The 7,583-nt window shown below is 43.9% G+C and overlaps 1 long non-coding RNA gene across 1 annotated transcript; it reads right to left on the bottom strand.

The window, feature by feature from the left end:
- Nucleotides 1–585: 585 nt before the first annotated feature.
- Nucleotides 586–4,897, bottom strand: LOC144095518 (uncharacterized). The gene is made up of 4 exons (XR_013306738.1): nucleotides 4,786–4,897; nucleotides 4,062–4,157; nucleotides 2,405–2,533; nucleotides 586–589 (listed from the first exon to the last, which is right to left on the bottom strand). It is a non-coding gene; the product is annotated as an uncharacterized LOC144095518 (long non-coding RNA).
- Nucleotides 4,898–7,583: the final 2,686 nt, after the last annotated feature.

Raw genomic sequence — 7,583 nt, 5'->3', positions numbered from 1 at the left:
CTGACAGCAACATATAGATTCCACCAAGAAGGAGATTAAAGTGCTCCAGGTAAGCATCTGGTAGGATGCCAGACAGAACAGGAAAATAATAAAACAGAAGCCATGCACGCAGTTCATTAGCCTTCCAGTAGCACCTGTGCTTGAGGGAACGCGGAGTTCTAGTTATGTAATCTGGTGGCTTAATTGCTAGAAGTTTGCTGTCCACCAGATCTACCCGGCGCCCAATGTGCCATGGCTGACCATGATGTTTTATCAAACCAAAGACAGAGAAATGTTCTCACCACCCCAAGGAGGACACAGTGCATATAATCAACTACGAAGCCAGTGCTGCAGTCGAAACCTGGGATGAGGTTTGTAATAGTAGGGCCTTTAACACCTTTTACCGGATGGCCTTTCCTGACAGCTTGTTCAGCTTGCCGCCTCATTCTATGACCATTCCATAGAGTGCACGTTTTCCCAGGGATGTAAACGTGTACGTGACCTTTGCTTGGCAGCAGTTGAGATTTTCCTGGGAGCTCGCAGAATGAGCAACCATACAACCCATTAAATTGCCGAATTCCTTGCAGCATCGCTCTTGCCACAGCATCAACTGATGACACAGGAGCAAAGACATATGATGTTACAGTTTTGCCTGTTTCGGGGTGTCTCCATGTAAGCCCGTTAGTTGCAAGGTGACGCAACTCCAAACAAAAATGTTTCAGGAATGTGTTCATCAATGGTTTCACAACAAACCACAAGAGTGTCAGGATTTGAAATTTTTTTCGAATGAGAGGCGGAAGTTCAGGGATAACACAGTGGACTGGCTAAATGGATCTTACGGAACTCTTGACTACCTGTACACCATCAGTATTCCAGAGGAGCTTGAAGTTAAATTCTGATGAGTGGGCAGCACTGCCTTGGTACATTGCGCCATTCACAATGTCTTATAGAGGGCGGTCACTGGCTGAATTCGCTCTTTTCATAAAATACTTATATATTTGGTCGTTTTCAAGAAATGACCGTAATGTGTCAGTCAACCTCATCTGAAAAAAACAGCCTGGCGTATCTTGGCACTCCTCATCACAGCTGGGGCAGGCTGTCATGTACACTTCGAGATATTCCTGCCAGTTTTTGCAAAAAAAGTGTGTCTGCACTTTTGTGCCTCTTTGAAATCCTGACAACTTGAAGAATTTAAATGTTGCGTTTGGAAGTGTGTTGGAAGATGTCAACAGAGCTGAAAAAATGAACAAAATCTGGTCCAAACACTTTCTGGTTAGTTTAAACTTAGAAAAACAGTACCATTAAAATCAGGCATGCGTCAACGTTGCTGAAAGCACTGTCCTCAAAAAGTGCACGCTTAGTAGTGTCGGGGCTCCCAGAAGTGATTGGGTTACCAGAACCCGCAGAATCGATCTCAGATGTGGAACAGTTCATTGGATCATCCTCCTCACTATCACTGCACTGCATGAGGCAGCACTGGATATATCACCCTGTCCATTGTGGTAACATGTCTATTTTTTCTGTAGTTTATAAAGGCTCTGTTTTCAGTAAAAAATATCATCTATCAATAGAATTAGTCAGCAATACAGCGAACTCCTTATTTGACCTTGGTGTCTCTTTAAAGAGAGCATGGGAATGTGTAGCCTTTTAACTATGGCATAGCAGTGGCTAATACCTGGGAATCCAATGTGCTGGCTATTACAGAACACAGCAAAAACTTTTACGACCATTTTCACAAACATGGAGAAAACAACCGCTCCTTCACTCTTGGGTCAATCATGATACATGATTTCAATATTTCTGCGGAGAAAGCCTCCTCAAGAAATCTCCTTCCACTCGAGGTAGCGTGAATGGCCCGCAAAGATTGAGATTAAGGCCAAAATGTGGCCCACAATCTGCATGCCGCTCTATGTAACATATATAATTCGTCATGCTGAGTCTTCTAAACAACTTTCACAAACAATTTCTACACTCACAGCCCAGTAAAACGTGTTTTGTGGGCTGCATGAACCAACAGATGCAGTGAAAGATGTCTGGAAACACTTTTGCGTGTGGAAATGGTCTTTGCTGGCGACGCACAGCCCATGTAGAACAAGACAGTGTTCAAGAATGGTCTGAAAGCTAGTTATGTTTATTTGGGTTTCGTGTAAAATTTGTTACCCTTCCCTTTGCCCTCGCGAAGCTCAGGGCTCGGGTGTGGTGAAAACACCGCATGCTTCTGTGCAGCAAGTTGCAACACATGCACCCAAGCCAAAGAGTTCAACTCTATAAAAACTAATGTCGCTTGCGGGTTCAAAGCAAGCTGGGAGCTGTAATTACCAAAAAGCCATGCCTTTGCCTTTTGCTGACCACAAGCACTCCTTTTGTGGAACAAGCAAATCAGTGCTCTCCCTGGACAGCACTACACATCGAAAGACATGCATACCCTGAGGCGATAGGCAAGCTGTTGGTGCGGACATCCAAGATGCTCGCACAGGTTGACAGTTTCTCCGATGCCCCCAGCTTCCTGTATGCAACACGCCATTCGTCACAAGTGAGCAGCTGTATGTGGAGGCTGCAACGCACATCGAGCTCGCTATTAGCCGCCAACTGCACTCCACAACTTGGCACACGGTAGTCTGTAAAGCATTTCTCAGGTGTCCAAAGATGGTTTGAAATGTGCCCATGCCAAAGCATCATTACGCGTCTATCAGTAGTCTCGGTATTTTCAGCTTTTAATCGAAAAACACTGATAACCATCTGCTGGTAAAAATATTATGGCATCGGTTATAACCGAAAATGCCACTTTTTGGTTTGCTCATCCTGGCCTGGGACCCATACTCAACAAAACACTTCCCATTTGCTTCCTTTCACAGTACAGCAACAGGCCAGCAGGCACTCAGAAAAGCGGCCCAGGGGAAGGTGGGGGCACTTGAGGCTCTGCCGTGCCAGTCGCCGAAATGAACCCGCTAGCATCTCCGTTGCTCTAGCAATAAACAATTGGCAGCTATCTGTAAGTCAGCTTCTCTCCAAGGCTTGTTTTTCCAACAACAAGATCTCAGTCCCTGATGACACTTCCTCATTCTTCATGGAATTAGTACTAGGAGGCCTGGAAGGAAAGCTTCCAATGAATTCAGTTGATATGAACTGATCAACAGAATGAGTGTACGGACGAGTGCAATATGAAAGAGTTCGAGTCAGAGTTCTACAGTTTCCACCAGTACAAGGTGAGCGCCGTTATCAACCCTCATATAAGCAGACCAGCTATCTAGGAGCGCTCAAGGTAACACCGGCGCAACTTAGAGATATACTTGAGGACATCAAGCTTTTCCAAAACTCGACGAGCGATTCAAGTGAAGGTATGTTTCTGGTCACATGGAGCAAAAGTTCGAGTCAAGGCATGTTAATCAATTTTTCCATTAGCCTAGTACCACCTGCACCTCATTTAGATTTCAGTGCAAGCTAGGAGAAATGTAGAATCAAAGAGTGCACATATGAGAACAGCATAAAAAAATGATGTTTCTTTTCACTACTAACAAACTTCAGTTTGTACAGATGAAAAGTTAAACAAAAGTGTAAACTTTTATATGAAATCTAAAATAACAAAGAAGGTCGCCTGTTCCAAATTAATCAGAAACATGAAGGCTGTAAGGCACCCAAAACTCACGCAGCGGACAAAACATGTCGCTATGTTTAACATGAAATGTTTCACATAAAATGCAAGAGAGCTTTTTGCCAAAAGCAACACAGGAAGGCGTGCCTCTCACTGCTACTACAGACAGTTATAGCTTTCTTGGCCTCGTATTCCCTCCAATCGCACCTTTTACTAATTTTAAACAAGCATTTATATCAGCAAAGTTTTTATCCTGCTTAAACTTTCTAATGAGGACCAAACTAACATTTCAGAATGATAATTTATTTCCTAAAGCAGCTAAGCAAGCTCAACACATTTCTGGTTTAAATATGAGACAGTGATTAGAAGGTTAATGCATCCATTGCCCATGCATACTAGTGAGCTGTCTGCATTCATGCAGCAACCATTACCTATATACATGTCTGAATCAATGTACTGAGTCAAGATCATGTGAAAAGTGTAGACTTACTAGTTGGCCTGCATTCCACAGGTACTTTTTGTAAGGGCCGCGCTTTCTGCTTGGATCCATCTTTGAGTGGCAACGAAACCACAACAGTTCTTGTACCTGACGGAATAAGAGCAAAGTGTTTGAAATAGTTTGTCAAGCATATTGTACCCTAGACAATGTGACAAACATTCGAGCATAAAATCTATACACCTTTCATGCACTGGCAAGTTTTTTACTTGAACAAGCAATGAAATTATGTGATAGGAAAAAATTCATACATACTCTGTAACAAAACTGCCACGCCATACGCATGGTAATATCACAAATAAAGTTTTACAGGACGCATGTTTTCAGAAAAAAAGTTTATAGCTCTGCCTCGCGAACAGCCGTGTGGTATTGCCAGCGGATAGAGCATGTACGCACACGTCCCGTTAACTTTTGGCCTTCCCAGTACATGAGATAGAAACCCGAAACAGTATTGTGGCTATGCATTTCCGAACACGTGGTGGGGTCATTTGTGCTCGAGCCGTGGCAGGCGGGGCAAAATATGCAAAACTTTAGCGCACGTAGTGGCTGTCACAGATAATTCCTTCGTTCAAGTGCTGCAGCACAGCGAAACGAATGATAAAAGCCCAAGCACAGTCGCAGAAACAAAGCAGGTACGGACGTTAGCCCGCTATTTGTCACGCAGCACACCGCTCTAGCTCTCCATAAGCATGCTCACTTCTGTGATATGTATACTTACGTCGCTGAGTTGTTCACACTGGCGTACTCCAAGTGTTGTTCGTTGAGCAGGCCGACAGGCATAGACTTAGTACCATGAATCGCTGTGCCGGCCGCAGAGACAACTCTGCGCAACGAACACAGCGAACATAGTGTTCTTAGCGTGCCTCGATGCGCGCGCCGCGCGCCAGGCGCGCGCATCGATTGAGGCACCCTAACCGAACTAGAACGAAGAACCGAACGCCGCCAAGCCCTTTTGGATTTGGATGTGGGTAGAAGACATCTGGAGAAGGCTCCGCCAAAGGCTTTATAAAGGAGTAAGGGCACCAAATTTTAGTTGTGTGGTATGTATGTAAGGGGATATCCAGCAAATTACTAAACACGAAAAGTAACATGGATTGCGCTAAACAACAATAAACATTTCTTAAATCAATTTTTTAGGTTGTTTTGTTTCGGTTTCGATCTTCGTATGGCATTTGTGATACCACAGACGAATTCGACTCATGTATGTACGGTGCACAAAAACTGCAGAAAACAGGTCGCTGCTAGTTTGTTTTCGCAAGCCCGTCATATTTCATATAGTCATATGTCATGCCGCACGCGACCAAAACAGAGCAAAACGCGTCCGCTTAGATGACTGAAACCGAAACTATATGAGAAAAAAAACGCATCAGCGCGCGTCATGTTCTGGCAGTTTGGCGGTTAGACTACGGTTCCTTCAGGCCGTTGGGTATTTCCGCTCGTTCAATGTGGTCCAGGTTTGCCCAACATTATAACCGTCTAAACGTTGGATTTTCTTTCATCCGTGCGCGGCCTATTTTTCTACAATGGACCGTTACGGCCTGGTGTTTTTTGAAGATGAGAAGACATATGATGTCTTGAAAATGAATCGCATCAGCAGCAAGTCTGGCGAAGACCTTTCCGAGGGATGCGAAGTTGTTGAGCCGTGGCGAAATGAAGGGTCGTTCGCTGCTACACTCATCGGCGTTTCAGGTAAGCCCTGATATTCATATCGTTCTTTAAGACGTACGTTTGTGCAATTCTAAATTACCGGCAGGCTTGTGGTCAGTTAATTACTGGTGCTGGCAGCTTCGTGTGCGTGTATAGTTCCCGATTCTAGACAAGGCCAATTTGAACAAAGGGCGCTCGCGGAAAAGGATTGCGCAGCGGTGTATTGCGGCGGTAATTTTTACGCCATGGTAATTAAACTGCCATTTGCCCCGAATCAGCATCCAAATGCTCTCATTTGTGAAAGGATTTTTTTTGTAGTGCTTACATCAATGTGGAAAATCTGCTACGTGTGCTGCATGTCTCGGATTTTAGACATTGAAGAAGAAATAATTCTTTATTGAGTTCTGCGCATTTTGTACTTGCTCCCAACCATAAATTTCTTGTTCATTTAAGAGGACGAACACAAGCTACCTCGTGCGGAAAATGGAAAAAATGATTTCACTTCAGAACAAGACTGCACGAATGGAGTCCGGGAAAAAGGCGTGATGTTGTCTTCTTATTTCTTGGTAGCGCAGTACGTTCTCGGCTTTGTGTTTGTGTGTGTGTACGCGCGCGTGCGTGTGTGTGTGCGCGCGTGCGTGCGAGCGCACCCGCGTGTGCATGCATAGACACCTGCAATTATTTTTTTCGCCATTATCCACTCTGCAGTAACTGGTACTGCATATATAAAAATATTGTTTATGATCTGTGCATTCTCCCTGCTTTCGTAGACCACAGCACATAGCAAGGCTTTGAGATATAAAACAGTGATCGCATTTGTGACTGGGCAGGTCTAAGACGTGATTTAAATTTCATTTGCGTTGGGATTTTTTGCATTTCTCAACGGCAGCTCTAAGGTGTCTTTTGTTACTGGTTCTAAACAGTGCATGCCACTTAGCAATAAATGTACGTGCTGTGTTTGTTGTGTGGTGAAAAAGCACACAAAAATAATTCTCTTGCTCCATAAAGCAGCCGTAGACCGGTACTTCTCATAGCATTCAACTTCATCTACCATGACAGGAGAGACAGAAGCAGAGGGAACACCGCCTTGCAGGCAGTAAAAAGTTTTCAAGATAAACATGACAGGCATATCAGTACACACAGCAGGTTACCTTCTTGACCATGTGGTGTTGTATGTGAAGTATTATTCATATGTAAGTCAGGAATGCACTCAGATAAGAATGAAAGTGCCCATGTAACAAAAGGTATATGGGGGTCAAGACTAATAAAAGAAAATTCCAAGGGTGCACATAGCCTCTCATGCCCAGAGAATGCGAAGCATTTCAAATTTTGAGGGTGGCCAACCTGTATTTTGGAGTCACCACTAAGTTGGCCTTATTCAGATTAAGTTGGGCACCTATAATTTTGGTCTATTCGGACGAAGTCAAATTTCAGGTGTCTGGTAGGCCAGATTTTGTGGGTGGACCACCTCAATTTTGAAGTCATCACTGAGTTTACTATACTTAAATCTAGTGGACACCAATCTTTGTCAAATTCTGACAAAGTCCAGTTCTAGGGGTCTAGGTAGGCCAGGTTTGGGATTGCAGGCAGGCACATTTTAAGCAGACACTTTTTTGTGGCATGAGCCTATTATTGCTTACACATAAAAAAAAATATCTGCCTGTGCCACAGGGTGCTGGAGGCAGACTGCGCTGTTACTGCCAGTGAAGCATTTTTCTTTGTTTTCTTCTATGCACCCAAGTGTAGTTTCGCAAAAACACAGATGAAAATCGCTCTATAAAGAAAGCTGTCCTATATGCCTTATTGTCTGTTCTTCAATCTCTTGGGGCTGCAAGGCTTTCAGAGTTCATGACCAGAAGCTGTTTTATA

The sequence above is a fragment of the Amblyomma americanum genome, chromosome 6, assembly GCF_052857255.1.
Source record: "Amblyomma americanum isolate KBUSLIRL-KWMA chromosome 6, ASM5285725v1, whole genome shotgun sequence".
Classification (NCBI taxonomy): Eukaryota; Metazoa; Arthropoda; class Arachnida; order Ixodida; family Ixodidae; genus Amblyomma; species Amblyomma americanum.
This window is presented reverse-complemented; position numbering and strand designations above follow the sequence as displayed.